This window comes from Etheostoma spectabile, unplaced genomic scaffold (genome assembly GCF_008692095.1).
Source record: "Etheostoma spectabile isolate EspeVRDwgs_2016 unplaced genomic scaffold, UIUC_Espe_1.0 scaffold00019331, whole genome shotgun sequence".
In the NCBI taxonomy this organism is placed as follows: domain Eukaryota; kingdom Metazoa; phylum Chordata; class Actinopteri; order Perciformes; family Percidae; genus Etheostoma; species Etheostoma spectabile.
Genome location: NW_022604826.1, coordinates 24,818 through 39,243, shown reverse-complemented (window position 1 = coordinate 39,243; position 14,426 = coordinate 24,818). Strand labels below are relative to the sequence as shown.

At 40.4% G+C, this 14,426-nt stretch overlaps 7 non-coding genes across 7 annotated transcripts; 4 read left to right on the top strand and 3 right to left on the bottom strand.

Moving 5' to 3' along the window:
* Positions 1 to 1,284: 1,284 nt before the first annotated feature.
* Positions 1,285 to 1,357, top strand: trnaa-agc (transfer RNA alanine (anticodon AGC)). Its single transcript has one exon. It is a non-coding gene; the product is annotated as a tRNA-Ala (tRNA).
* Positions 1,358 to 8,708: 7,351 nt separating this feature from the next.
* trnas-uga (transfer RNA serine (anticodon UGA)) lies at positions 8,709 to 8,790 on the bottom strand. The gene has a single exon. It is a non-coding gene; the product is annotated as a tRNA-Ser (tRNA).
* A 765-nt stretch (positions 8,791 to 9,555) lies between these two features.
* Positions 9,556 to 9,629, bottom strand: trnat-agu (transfer RNA threonine (anticodon AGU)). The gene has a single exon. It is a non-coding gene; the product is annotated as a tRNA-Thr (tRNA).
* A 786-nt stretch (positions 9,630 to 10,415) lies between these two features.
* On the bottom strand, positions 10,416 to 10,488 carry trnat-ugu (transfer RNA threonine (anticodon UGU)). Its single transcript has one exon. It is a non-coding gene; the product is annotated as a tRNA-Thr (tRNA).
* A 417-nt stretch (positions 10,489 to 10,905) lies between these two features.
* trnaq-uug (transfer RNA glutamine (anticodon UUG)) lies at positions 10,906 to 10,977 on the top strand. Its single transcript has one exon. It is a non-coding gene; the product is annotated as a tRNA-Gln (tRNA).
* Positions 10,978 to 12,564: 1,587 nt separating this feature from the next.
* Positions 12,565 to 12,638, top strand: trnat-agu (transfer RNA threonine (anticodon AGU)). The gene has a single exon. It is a non-coding gene; the product is annotated as a tRNA-Thr (tRNA).
* A 1,228-nt stretch (positions 12,639 to 13,866) lies between these two features.
* On the top strand, positions 13,867 to 13,939 carry trnat-ugu (transfer RNA threonine (anticodon UGU)). The gene has a single exon. It is a non-coding gene; the product is annotated as a tRNA-Thr (tRNA).
* Positions 13,940 to 14,426: the final 487 nt, after the last annotated feature.

Genomic DNA, 14,426 nt, shown 5'->3' with positions numbered 1-14,426 from the left:
GACCACAGTCTATGGTTGGGACACATGTTGTCCGTCTCTGGTTCTGGCTCGCTTTCGCAGCGTAATATCTCCTGAAAACAGCCCGATCCGGTTGGGGAGCATTCTAGCCCGACCAGGCTCCTCTCTTTACCCTGTCTCTCTTGGTTATGCTGTAATAGTTTTAGACAGCTGGGGACTTCCTTGATACACTGAGCTCCTCTCTCCTCTATCTTTCTATCTTTTCATTTATGTGCATCCATGTCCCAGAAATACGTGTTACTAACCTAGCTCTGGGGAGTCACTCCCCAGAGTCACTCCCCGGAGTCACTCCCCAGAGTCCTTATGTTCTTTTTTCCCCACCATGTTCCCTTGGATCAGGGAGGCTCCAAAATCATGGTAGCAGCTGTCGCCATGGTCCCGCTACACGTTCTGCAATGCCATGTTCAACTGCTACACTCTGCGGTGCCAAGCTACGTCCTGCTGTGCCTTGTAATGCCCACAGTGCCCTGCTATGCCATGAACTACTAAAAAGAACTGCTACAAACTACAATTTTTTCTATTTTTGTTATTTCCACTCTTTACTCTAACCCCAACCCGTCAGACACCACCTACCAAGAGCCTGGGTCTGACCAAGGTTTCTGCCTAAAAGGAAGTTTTTCCTCGCCACTGTTGCTTGCTCTGGAGGAGACATATCAATCAATCAAGCTGCCTCCACATGGAGCCACAGACACAGGCAGTACACTACAATTTGCACTTTGCCCGTGTCTGTTAACTACTACTAACCAATTGAAAAGTTCATGAACATTGGTCCAAACAGGTAAAACACTGCTTTTCAGGTTGTCGTGACCGAGTGGTTAAGGCGATGGACTAGAAATCCATTGGGGTCTCCCCGCGCAGGTTCGAATCCCGCTGACCACGAAAGGTATTCCTTAACAGGCAACCGACATTATTTCGGCATAACCGACATTTATTTTTCTTGCTTTACAACAAGAACTTGTTTTGGATTTGGACTTGTTACAACATACTGTACTACGACTTTTTAGGAATATTTTGACATACTATACGATGAGTTTTTATGACATTTTATGAATTTTTTGACAACTATACTATGATTTTTATGATTTTTTTGACATATTATACTATGATTTTTTTTGAATTTATTTTTCATACTATACTATGACTTTTATGAATTTTCGACATACTAAACTATGACTTTTTATGACTTTATGAATTTTTTGACATTCTATGGCTTTCAATGACTTTTTGTGAATTTTTGATATACTATTCTATGACTTTTTTGAAGAAGGGGAAGTAGCTCAAATGGTAGAGCGCTTGCTTAGCATGCGAGAGGTAGCGGGATCAATGCCCGCCTTCTCCAAAGGATGTTCAAGATTCTTCTTGTTTTACAACAAGAACTATAAATCTGGACTTGTTACGACATACTACACTACGACTTTTTAGGAATATTTCGACATACTACAATGTGACTTTTTATGTTTTTTTCGACATACTAAACAATGACTTTCATGAAAAATTTCAACATACTATGACTTTTTACGACTTTTTAAGAATCTTTTGACATACTATGACTTTTTATGACTTTTTATGAATTTTTCGACATACTGTAGTGTGACTTTTTATGAAATTTTATGACTATTTAGTCATAGTATACTTATATATATATATATATATATAGACTTTTTAGGAATATTTCAACATACTACAGTGTGATTTTTACGTTTTTTTGACATACTATAGTATGACTTTAATGATTTTTTTGTCATACTAAACTATGACTTTTATGAATTTTATACATGGTATACCATGACTTTTTAAGACTTATGATTTTTTTGACATACTATACTATGACTTTATGAATTTTTTGAAATACTATACTGTGACTTTTTATGCATTTTTTGACATACTATACTATGACTTTGTGAATTTTTTGACATACTATACTAATACTTTTTATGCATTTTTTGACATATTATAACATGACTTTTATGAATTTTTTGAAATGCTATACTATGACTGTTTATGATTTTTGTTGACTTTTTATGAATTTTTGTCATACTATACTATGACTTTTTTTCAATTTTTTGACATACTATACAATTAATTTTTTTGACATGCTATACCATGACTTTTTATGATTTTTTGACATACTATACTATGTCTATTTTTGAAAAGGGGAATTAGCTCAAATGGTAGAGCGCTTGCTTAGCATGCGAGAGGTAGCGGGATCAACGCCCGCATTCTCCACGGGATTTTAAATTCTTCTTGTTTCACAACAAGAACTATAAATTTGGACTTGTTATGACATACTATACTACGACTTTATAGGAATGTTTTGGCATACTATACTATGACTTTTTATGACTTTTTATTAGTATTTTGTCATATTATACTATGAATTTTATGAATTTTTTGACATATTATCTATGAATTTTTATACATTTTTGTCATACTATACTATGACTTTTATGAATTTTCAACATATAATACTATGACTTTTATGAATATTTCGACATAGTAAACGATTACTTTTTATGAATTTTTGGACATACTATGACTTTTTGTGATTTTTTGACATACTATACTATGACTTTTTTTTTAAAAGGGGAATTAGCTCAAATGGTAGCGCGCTTGCTTAGCATGCGAGAGGTAGCGGGATCAATGCCCGCATTCTCCAGAGGACTTTAGATTCTTCTTGTTTTACAACAAGAACTTTAAATCTGGACTTGTTACGACATACTACACTACGACTTTTTAGGAATATTTTGACATACTATACTAGGACTTTTTATGAATTTTTATAAATATTTCGACATACTACAGTATTATTTTTATTGTTTTTTGACAACTATACTATGAATTTTTATAAATATTTTGACATACTACAGTTTGACTTTTTATGTTTTTTGACATACTAAACAATTACTTTTATGAATATTTCGACATACTATGACTTTTTATGACTTTTTATGAATTTTTGACATAGTATACTATGAGTTTTATGATTTTTTTGACATACTATAATATGACTTATGAATTTCTCGACATACTATACTATGAATTTTTCAATTTACTATACTATGACTTTTTATACATTTTTCATCATACTATACTATGACTTTTATGAAGATTTTGACATACTAAAAAATGACTTTTTATGTATTTCGACATACTATACTATGACTTTTACTAATTTTCGACATATTATACTATGACTTTTTATGATTTTTTTGACATACTTAATTATGACTTTTATGAATTTTATACATGTTATACCATGACTTTTTATGTTTTTTTATACATACTATCCTATGAATTTTTTGACATACTATACTATGACTTTTTATGATTTTTTTTGTCATACTAAACTATGACTTTTATGAATTTTCAAAATGTTATACTATGACTTTTTATGACTTTTTATGACTTTTTGTGACTTTTTATGAATTTTTTTGACATACTATACTATGACTTTGTGAATTTTTTGACATACTATTCTATGACTTTCATGAAGTTTTTGAAATATTATACTGTGACTTTTTATGAATATTTTGACTTACTATACTGTGACTGTTTATGATATTTTTGACTTTTTATGAATTTTTGACATAGTATACTATGACTTTTTATGAATTTTTGACATACTATACTATGACTGTTTATGACTTTTTATGAATTTTTGACATACTATACTATGACTTTTTATAAATATTTTGACATACTATACTATGACTTTTTATGAATATTTTGACGTACTATACTATGAGTTACTACGAGGCTTTGAAGACTAAAAGTAATTTGTGGATGAAAATATATTTCAAACTGAATCATTGTTTTTTTTGACACACACGCACACGCACACACACAAGCACACGCACACACACTTTATGAATAAACCTCAGATAGTTCAAGCTGTTTTATTAGGAAGTTGTTTTACACTCTTTCAAAATAAAACATTCATGCAACAAAACTTAAACAAGGTGCTCGGGTTTTAAAACGGACGCAAACAGAAAAATAAAAACAAAACTGAGTTCTTCTGTTCTCCAACAAGACATAAGGACGAATAAATGGATCTGTCTCTGTCTTCGTGATTTTGGGTTGGTCCTCTGATCTGTCCCCGTCTTCTCCAGACGGATCTGTCCCCATCTTCACCTGGCAGACAGATTTATTATTTCAGTTTAATTATTAGGAATCAAAGTCTCCGTGTGTTGGTCCTTTGATCTGTCCCCGTATTCTCCCTTTGATCTGTCCCTGTCTCCTCCCTCTGATCCGTCCCCGTCTTCTCCCACAGATCTGTCCCCGTTTTCTCTCCCTTATATGTCCCCGTCTTTTCCTTCTGATATGTCCCCGTCTTTTCCCTCTGATATGTCCCCGTCTTCTCCCTCTGATATGTCCCCGTCTTTTCCCTCTAATATGTACCCGTCTTCTCCCACAGATCTGTCCCTGTCTTCTCCCTCTGATATGTCCCTGTCTTCTCCCATATGTCCCTGTCTTTTCCCTCTGATCTGTCCCCGTCTTCTGCCACCGATCTGTCCTTGTCTTCTCCTTCTGATTTTCAGTCTTAAATCTTTGTGGGTTTTTCCCAAAATTTGTAAAGCTTTTTTTTTTTCACTTTTCACATTTGCACAAGGAAACTCACATCTACAAAGATAAATTGGATAGATGAGACTCCCTGATGGTCTAGTGGCTAGGATTCGGGGCTCTCACTGCCGCGGCCTGGGTTCAATTCCTGGTCAGGGAATGGTCAGGACTTGACAAATACAGGCGTAACGTTTGAAAGAGTGAGTTCCTGGACTTTTTTTGGTTCATTTAGATTTGTCAGATTCTTCCTCATTAGTTTAACGGTAGAACCCCAACACTTTTAAAGAGTACCATTTCCTTTAAATCAGACTCTGCTGAAACTGGTCCCGGATTGGAAACCGGGCAGAAAACATGTTTGTTTTTTATTTAAATTTTTAACACTGAGTGATACAATTAAATGGTTCAGTCAAGTCACCAGTGAGCCGGACAACATTTGGCACTATGTCAGCAAGAAGAAACAACATAGATAGAGAAAGAGTACAGGTTTCATTGTCTTTACTAATGCACATACATGTTTTAATTACAATGTTTATATAACTCTTTAGCCTCATTTGTTGTTTTTGTGGATTCCTGGATCCTAAGGTAGGTGTTCCTACGTCACGGTAAAGCTCTCTTTGACAGCAGGAACATGCTCAATGCTTATGTAAAAGTTTTGTCTTTCTTGGACTATATTCAATTTAATACTGTTTTCCTATAACAACGCATATCTGTTGTTATATTTAGGCCACGTATCCCCACTACTCCAGAATTTCTGCAACAAAGACATCTGGAAACGTTACTCAACCAGCTTAGGTTTGAAAAAGGGTTGAGTTGTAGTCTGTACAGACAGACGGGTAGTTTTGCTGACCTCCCTATAGAAATGTTTAAAAAGAATATTCTCCCTTGTTACTGGTTGAACAATGCTGAAATGTTTTCTAAGTCATTCCTATTACCCTAACTTTAGCATTGACTTGACTGTTGAATTCAGTAAGTAGTACTTGTCGGGGCAAATGGAGACACTGATGATTATTGGGTTCATAAGTGCTTCTCTTTGGGGTTGTCCTGGTAGTGAGTTCATCATCAGACATAGCTCTAAACAAATGCAGAAACAAATAAGGAAGTAAGCAGAAAGGTTATTTGCCCAACCGGATTTGATAAAACATTAGATCTCTGTTACAAAATAGCTCTTGAACAAATAAGGGAGCATATCAATCAATCAAACTTCATCCACAACTATCCACAGACTGTGATTTGCACTTTGTCCATGTCTGGTATTACTAACCAATTGAAATGTTTATGAACATTCATGCAAACAGGTATAAGGTTGTGTTTTAGGTTGTTGTGGCCGAGTGGTTAAGGCGATGGACTAGATATCCATTGTGGTCTCCCCGTGCAGGTTCAAATCCTGCTGACAACAAGAGGCATTCTTTAAGAGCGGTAGAAAACCAACAACATATGACATTACACCAAATTGCAGATGTACCTTCATGAATAATATTGTGTTATCTCATAACTACTGGAAGCCTCCAGCAATGTATTTCTTAGCATTTATTTTCAGTCTGTGTTACAAGATTTGCAGCAAACGTTGTATTGTCCAACAGTAAGGCAACAGGTGTGTTACTTTTTGACTATGAATTATATCATGGCAGTGCAAGCTTTTTGCCCAGGTTTGATTTCCAGCCACTGCAGTTGCATTTACAGGTTTTGAAGCCATATACAACATTAACATTACACGTTTTACCCAGGTTTCTTCTTTTATTCAGTGATATTTCAATTTCCTTGCGGGAGTCATCCCAAAAGGATTAATAAAGATAAGTCTAAGTCTATCTCAGAAAAAAGTAAAAAAACTCTGAAAATCTTCAGGGGATGTAGCTCAGTGGTAGAGCGCATGCTTTACATGTATGAGGACCTGGCATCTCCAGCAGGTATTATGGTAGTCTTTAAAAGAGGTGCAAAGATATTACCTCCTGTGGTAATCTGACTGGTAGACAGCACAACAAGCACTTTAAACGTACATGTTTCTATTTACAGTATTTATTAACTGTAGTGTAATGTATTTATTGTTTTATGCTCCAGTTTTAATGGGTGTTACAGCAGGTATTAGCACTGTAGTTTCTATTTTTATGGATGAAATTAACTTGACAAACTATTAAGTTTACTTTTCAGGCGGTGGAGACATTTCACTTCAGACACTAGCAGCAACAGACGCTATGTTAAACATCAACAGACTGGAAATATATTTCCTGCTGATACAAAGCATAGGAATTAGCAGAGGATGGTTCCGATCCATCGACCTCTGGGTTATGGGCCCAGCACGCTTCCGCTGCGCCACTCTGCTCTGCTGCTCATGCTCAGGGGCTGGAAAAACAAGCCGAAATATGTTGGTCAAAGGCAGAAAGGAACTGTTCACTTGTGGCCATTAACGACAAAAAGACAAACTTGAAGAATAAAAAAAAATATTATGCATTGTCATGTTTCCTGTATTGAGTATCATTGTCAAACATGACACCATACCTTTTGACAGCGAGAGGTACCACACTAACACAGAACGTTTAGAGAACGTTAGGGAACGTTAGTTTTTGGTTCTCTAAAGGTTAGTTCGAACCAAACCAAAAACTAACGTTTAGGGAACGTTCCCTCCTGGTTATAACGTTCCCTAAACGTTAAGAGAACCAACCAACTGTAACGTTCCCCTGCGGTTGCGGCGTACCTTCACACAACGCAAACAACACATAATTTAATGGTGGTCACACATCCCTTTATAACAAATGGCAGATGTGCCATCATGGACAATATTGTAATATCTCAGTGGTATTGGAAGCCACCGATGCATCTCTGAGCATTTAGGTTTGAGTCTCAATAACCAGATGTGTTGCAAGATTTGCAGTGAATGTTATATTGTCCAGCGATGGTGGTATAGTGGTGAGCATAGCTGCCTGCCAAGCAGTTGATATGGCATTGATTCCCAATCAGTAACTTTCTTTGAGTAACGTTACTTGCTTTGTTTGTCAAAAAGTAACCAGAAAGGTTACTTACCCAACCCGGTTTGATAAAAAATTAGATCTTGGTAATACTGCAAAAATAAAGGAGCATAAAAATCAATCAAGCTGCCTCCATGAGGATCCACAGACATAGACATGTTCCACCACCCGCAATTAAGCCTGTCTCCCCAGCTTCTAGGTGCCGCTGCATCACTTCCTCTTCAGCTGGAGGCGTGTACCGGTCCCGCCGAGGTGTTGTATTGCTTTGTTGTTATTTTGTTTTGGTTTTTTGTTTACCATTGCCGTACAATTGTCTTTGTGTGTGTGTGTGTGTGTGTAGTTTTTACATTTTTTCTTCCATCTCGTTCCATGTTCCATGTTCTTGTTTGGACACGCACACAGGGGACAAGCTTGTGAGCACGTACAGCTGCCACAGGAAGACGGCGCGCTGGCCCTTCGACGTGTTCCACAACATCCTCGACGTGTCTGCCTACAACGCCTTCGTGCTGTGGCGCCGTGCCGATAAACTGAGAAAAACAGGAGAAAAACCAAACACTTCTAGAGGTCCACCCTTACACATAGGAAACTGAAAAGTACTGAACCAACATCAACTTAATAAGACAACGTGTGGCCGGCTGGTTGGGAGGCGAGGAGGATGAGGAATGCCTGCTGGCCTCTTCCCCCCTGACGTCCGCCATCTTGCTTCTTTAAATACCCCGTACTCAACAGCTGCAGCCAATCATGAGTTGGGTGTGGGCTGCCTTCACCAGTCATCCGCAAGCCCCGGCACAGCGCTATTTGCATACAAAAAAAGAAAAACACAGGACATACGCATGGCAAAACAAACTAATACGACAGCAGTGGTAACAAGAATACATGGGGATTTTATGAAAAGAAACTGCCAAGCAAACACTAGCACTGGCACTTTGGGCACTGACTGCTTGATTTTAACGTCTTCAGTGCTGCTGGAATGAAAATTAATAAATTGATTATTTGATATTAGTTGGCTATATCGCAATATGCAATTGAAAGAAGAATCACTGTGTCTTCATAGATCTAAGAAGAGGGAGCCAACTCATAGGGATCTGCACCACCAATAAACTGTAATTTCTCAAAACATCATCCTCCCCTATATGTCACTGAATTATTATTTATTCTGTAGTTAGTAACCGCTGTGAGCAGGGCTTGAACCTGCGCAGGGAGACCCCATTGGATTTCAAGTCCAACGCCTTAACCACTCGGCCATCACAGCTGAAAAATATGTTCTGTTTTTACAGCGGAGAACCCCTGATGCCTGACAGACTCCATTCAGACCAATCAGACAAAGATAGAGCCTATCTCACAAGTACCTTGGGCAGTTCTGAATGACTCATGGGGATTCCCAAGCACTTCAGTTCCAAAGGATCATTCACATCTTGAGGGTATTTCAGGTGTAATGTGGGTAGTTAATCCACCCCCTTTAGATGATCTGATTCATTTCCGAACCAGTCCAGATGAAGAATTAACAAGTTATTGAATCACATGTCAATGAGAAACATACATGTGTACAGACAAGGCTAGCAGCAACAGCGCAAGAAAATGCCATGCTCACTCCACACAGGCAGTGTGCAGGAGGCCTTACCCCTGACTTCCACCAACTGCGAATCCACTCCGCTTCGTGTCTGCTCCGTGATCCGCAGTCCGTCAACACCCACCAGGTCCGGATTTGTTGCAGGCCATGACGGACCGCTGAAGTCACATGGACCGACAGGATCTCGTGAATTCATGTATGATCACGCGATATAATAGGATGTAGTTTCTATAAACAGAACCACAAAACCTGATAAATGAACTAGCTTAAACTTGCATTGCTCTGAATTTAATGTGTTTTCATGTATCATCTTAAGTCTGTGTTAATGTAGTGTTTCTGTGTAAATGTAACATGCTTTTTTCATTTGCTACCAGGGCTTAATGAGTAGCATGGGGATTGGGTAGACATGATGATGGGATGCAAACAGAGGTAAGGACTGCAACAACAAGATGCTGCAGGGATTTGAACCCTGGATCTCCTGTTTACTAGACAGGCACTTTAACCAGCTAAACCACAGCACCCCCTGAGTACTACTCACAAACAAAACAACAAACTTACTCTCATTCAGAAGCCATAGAAGAGCGGTGCAAATATTTCATCAGAGTGATGGCTTGTGGGAAGAAACTGTTCTTGAGTCTGTTGGTTTTGGCATAAAGTGCTCTGTAGCGCCTACCAGAGGGGAGAAGCTGGAACAGGTTGTGTCCGGGGTGAGATCGGTGTCCGGAGTGAGATGGGTGAGAGTGCGTGAGGCCATCCGTCATCACCTGCACACTTGATGAGTGTCATTGGTGGAAGTCTAAACCAGTGATTCCCAAAATGGCTGAACTAACAGCGTGCAGCCCACCTGCACCTATTAAAGCCAGCATTCCACTCCACTGGTATAGACTGTTTTCAGCCACATACAATGTTATAAGACAACATCACGGCTGTGGCTCAGTGAGCGGCTGTGGCTCAGTGGTGGAGTGGTTGTCTGCCAATCGGAAGGTTGGTGGTTCGATCCTTGGCCCTGCAGTCATTGTCGAAGTGTCCTTGGGCAAGACACTGAACCCCGAGTTGCCCCCGGTGCTGCGTATCGGAGTGTGAGTGTGTTTGATTGTTTATCTGATGAGCAGATGGCAGCAGCGGCCACAGTGTGTGAATGTTTCCTGTAGATGTAAAAGCGCTTTGAGCAGTTTTTAAGACTGGAAAAAATATAAATAAAGCACATTTCCATCACATGTCACTTATGTGCTGTAGAAAACCAGGCAACTGGTAACTTTGTTGCGCTTGTAAAGAATCACATGCATACACTTCAATAAGTGAGAACCAGGCACTGCTGGGATTTGGACCCATGATCTCCTGTTTACAAGACAGGCGCTTTAACCACTAAGCTACAGCGCCTTCTACAGATAACCCTGTCTTGCAAGAATACAATGAGCTAATGAACAGGGTTGCTTCCATCCATCCATCTTCGTCCAGCCGTTCCAGCAGGGGACCCCTATGAACTCCGGAAAATGAAAACAGCTGAACGCAAAGATACTGAATTGCAAGTACAGCCGCACCTTTTGTGAGCATCTGCATTATCAACCCATGTAAAGTTACCATGTGTACACAGTAGACCTATCTACTGCTGTATTCATTGTTTGTGGCAAGAGCTTTAAAACCTATTCTTGACTTTTCTTGTTCCACATCCTGTGTCAACGCTTAGCTTACTAAATGACTTAAGTTAGCCAGTAATTGTTGTGTGCCTTCAATAGCATAAGTGTTAATAATATGGAAGAAGCTGCCAGGCAAACCAATGTTGCCTTTCAGGACAGTGGTTCCATGGTGTAATGGTAAGCACTCTGGACTTTGAATCCAGCGATCCGAGTTCAAGTCTCGGTGGAACCTGGTTTTAAGCCAGAGCACTGGTGAAATAAACAAAATCAACCTCTACACTGTCCACATCTAGGCTAATGGGTAAAATATTCTTGGCTGTTTGACTGAAAACAGTATGTTGGAGGTGGCATGTTGAGCTGTAACCTGTAATTCATGTTAACTGAAAGGAGCTCCAAATGTAGACTTAGTTGAACATATTGAAAATATTTCCACAATGTTGACCTAAATATCAGTCTATTTCCCATCTAGTAGGGACATGTCTGAACACAGGTGGACATTTTGGACAGAAACAATGGTGGATCTCTATTCCCACCACAGGATTTAGCCTGCATTGTACATTGGGGTACAGAGTCGGTGAGATGCCTTCACATCCCGCGAATCCAGTGTTGCCATTGTCAAGCACATTTCCACACTGCTGACTTTCTTCTGTGTCCCCATAAACCCATATATTTGCGCTGACAATAGGGAAACCTTCCTTTGATAAGTATGACCTGGATGACTGAGAACCTACTATATCATGACATAGTTGACTTACCATATTATTATTTCTGTGAGAGATCCTACTACACGTTGGGTTATTCAGTCAGGATGGCTGAGCGGTCCAAGGTGCTGCGTTCAGGTCGCAGTCTCCACTGGAGGTGTAGATTCGATATTGGGGATATTGTTTTTGCTGTTTGTTGTGGTGGTGTAGCTTGGGGGGGGGGTGATAAGATAATCGCTTGCAAGGGTTACACAGTCATCAGCACACATTTGCACACTGGCTTTCAACAGTACATTCCCTTACCCACTTCACATACGCTCCTTTGGTTGCTTGGCCATTCTTATCAAATATGGCTGCCAGAAAGGGATGGGGACGAAGATGGTGCATCCTTTTTAATTAGTTACACAGTTAAGCAGTTACACTTATATTGCATGGACTTCTTTTTATTTTATTTGCATGTTTATTGCATGGGGTTTTGTAAATAAAGTAGGCAGGACTAGATTATTGCTGATAGATATCAGAGATCCACCCATAACCTTAATTTATATGCGTTGTACTTTTCCCTTGCCGGGTGAGTTAGGGAAACTGTTTCTGTCCACCTCCACACACGTAGTCTTCTCTTCAAGCAGACTTAATGCCTCCTGGTCTTGTCTGGACCTGGTTACCACTTTCTCATTTTTGTGTGGCAGCACATCCAGCTGCAAGAGATTCTCAACAATCTGGAAGAGCTCCATGTTGGAAGGAACAGTGGACATGAGAAGGAACTGTTGCGGCCGTAGCTGTTGCTCCACGATCCGTGCTGGGACCTGAAACGTTCCCCCCAAGTCCGGTTTGAATGGTGAGTGGTCCACCTGGTGGACCGAGCTTCACTGGCTCTATGGGGGTGAGATGTGGATGATCAGCACCAATGACAAGGAGTGGGCTGGCGTTCTCAAACTGTTGAAGGGAGAGACCTGCCAGGTACTCATACCTCTTCTGCAGACTGACTGGATAGGATTGATCCGCCAAGCCTAGGCGAGCTAAGCCGTTACTCCCAATACTGCCCATCAATATACTGTATGTTTAGCTTATACAAGGTAAAAGACAAATTAAGACTTAACAGGGTTGTTGCTCGTGGAGGTGCTGTGGCTTAGTTGGTTAAAGTGCCTGTCTAGTAAACAGGAGATCCTGGGTTAAAATCCCAGCAGCACCTTGTTGTTGGAGAGATTACCTCTTTTGGCGTGTCATCATCATGTCAACCCAATCCCTGTTAAAGTACACCAATAACATACCCACCAGGTGTTCTATTTGCCTGATAACTAATGAAATTAATTAATAAATGCGCTATTTTGGCTCCACTACAGTTCTGTGTCACTCAACTGCTCCATTTCACTCACCACTGAGTCAGACGTAATGCCCCGCCCACAACAACATCTGATTAGCAGGCAATTTAAAAACAAGTACAGGTAATCTCTGCAACAACAATGTGCTGCTGGGATTTGAACCCAGGCACTTCTGCTGACTAGACAGGCACTTTAACCAACTAAGCCACAGCACCTCTGGGGATAAACACGGATGCATGGCCACTATGGAGGTACTCGGTGTAAACAACTGAGGTGGTTGGGTCATCTGGTAAGGATGCCTCCTGGGGGCCTCCGTAGAGAGCTGGTCCAGGCACGTCCAGCTGGGAGGAGGCCTCGGGGAAGACCCAGGACTAGGTGGAGAGAGTACATCTCCAACCTGGCCTGGGAACGCCTCAGGATCCCCCAGTCGGAGCTGGTTTATATGGCTAGGCAAAGGGCAGTTTGGGGTCCCCTGCTGGAGCTGCTGGACAAAGATGGATGGATGGACGCTTTTCACTAGGTCATTATATTTTTGCAAGACAGACTTTGCTGTAGGAGGCGCTGTAGCTTATTGATTAAAGCGCCTGTCTCGTAAACAGGAGATCCTGGGTCCAAATTCCAGCAGTGCCTGGTTATCACTTTATAAAGTATTTCCACATGGTTGCCAATACTTAACATGTGCAACCAAGTTAATGCCTGATTTTCTAGAGCACTAAAGTGACATGTGATGTTGTTTTGTACCATAACATTACATGTGTACATGTAAAGCAAATAAAAGCCTTTTGTTGGCGGTGTTTAATGGAGTGGTTAATGACCTTTGTGATGAGGGGACTTATGGCATGGAGGTTGGATTTTACCAGGGCTGTGGGGAAAGGGTCTCTCATCTCTCAAGGTCCTTGCATAGGACTTCTGTTGTTCTCGGTAGGCCTGCCTATCAACAGTGAGTCCTGAGGCGTCGCTCAAGGACACGTCCAGCTGTTTTCATTTGCCGGAGTTCGTAGGGGTCCCCTACTGGAGCTGCTGGACGAAGATGGATGGATGGAAGCAACCCTGTTCATTAGCTCATTGTATTCTTGCAAGACAAGCTGCTCTGTAGAAGGTGCTGTAGCTTAGTGGTTAAAGCGCTTGTCTTGTAAACAGGAGATCCTGGGTCCAAATCCCAGCAGTGCCTGGTTCTCACTTAATGAAGTGTATGCATATAGTTCGTGATTCTTAAAAAGTGCAACAAAGTTACCAGTTGCCTGATTTTCCAGAGCACAAAAGTGACATGGGATGTTGTCTTATAACTTTATATGTGGCTGAAAACAGTCTATGCCAGTGGAGTGGAATGCTGGCTTTAATAGGTGCAGGTGGGCTGCACGCTGTTAGTTCAGCCATTTTGGGAATCACTGTTTTAGACTTCCACCGATGACACTCATCAAGTGTGCAGGTGATGGCGGATGGCCTCGCGCCCTCTCACCCATTTCACCCCGGACACAACCTATTCCAGCTTCTCCCCTCTGGTAGGCGCTACAGAGCACTGTACGCCAAAACCAACAGACTCAAGAACAGTTTCTTCCCACAAGCCATCACTCTGATGAGATATTTGCACCGCTCTTCTATGGCTTCTGAATGAGAGTTAGTTTGTTGTTTTGTTTGTGAATATCTTTATAAAGGAA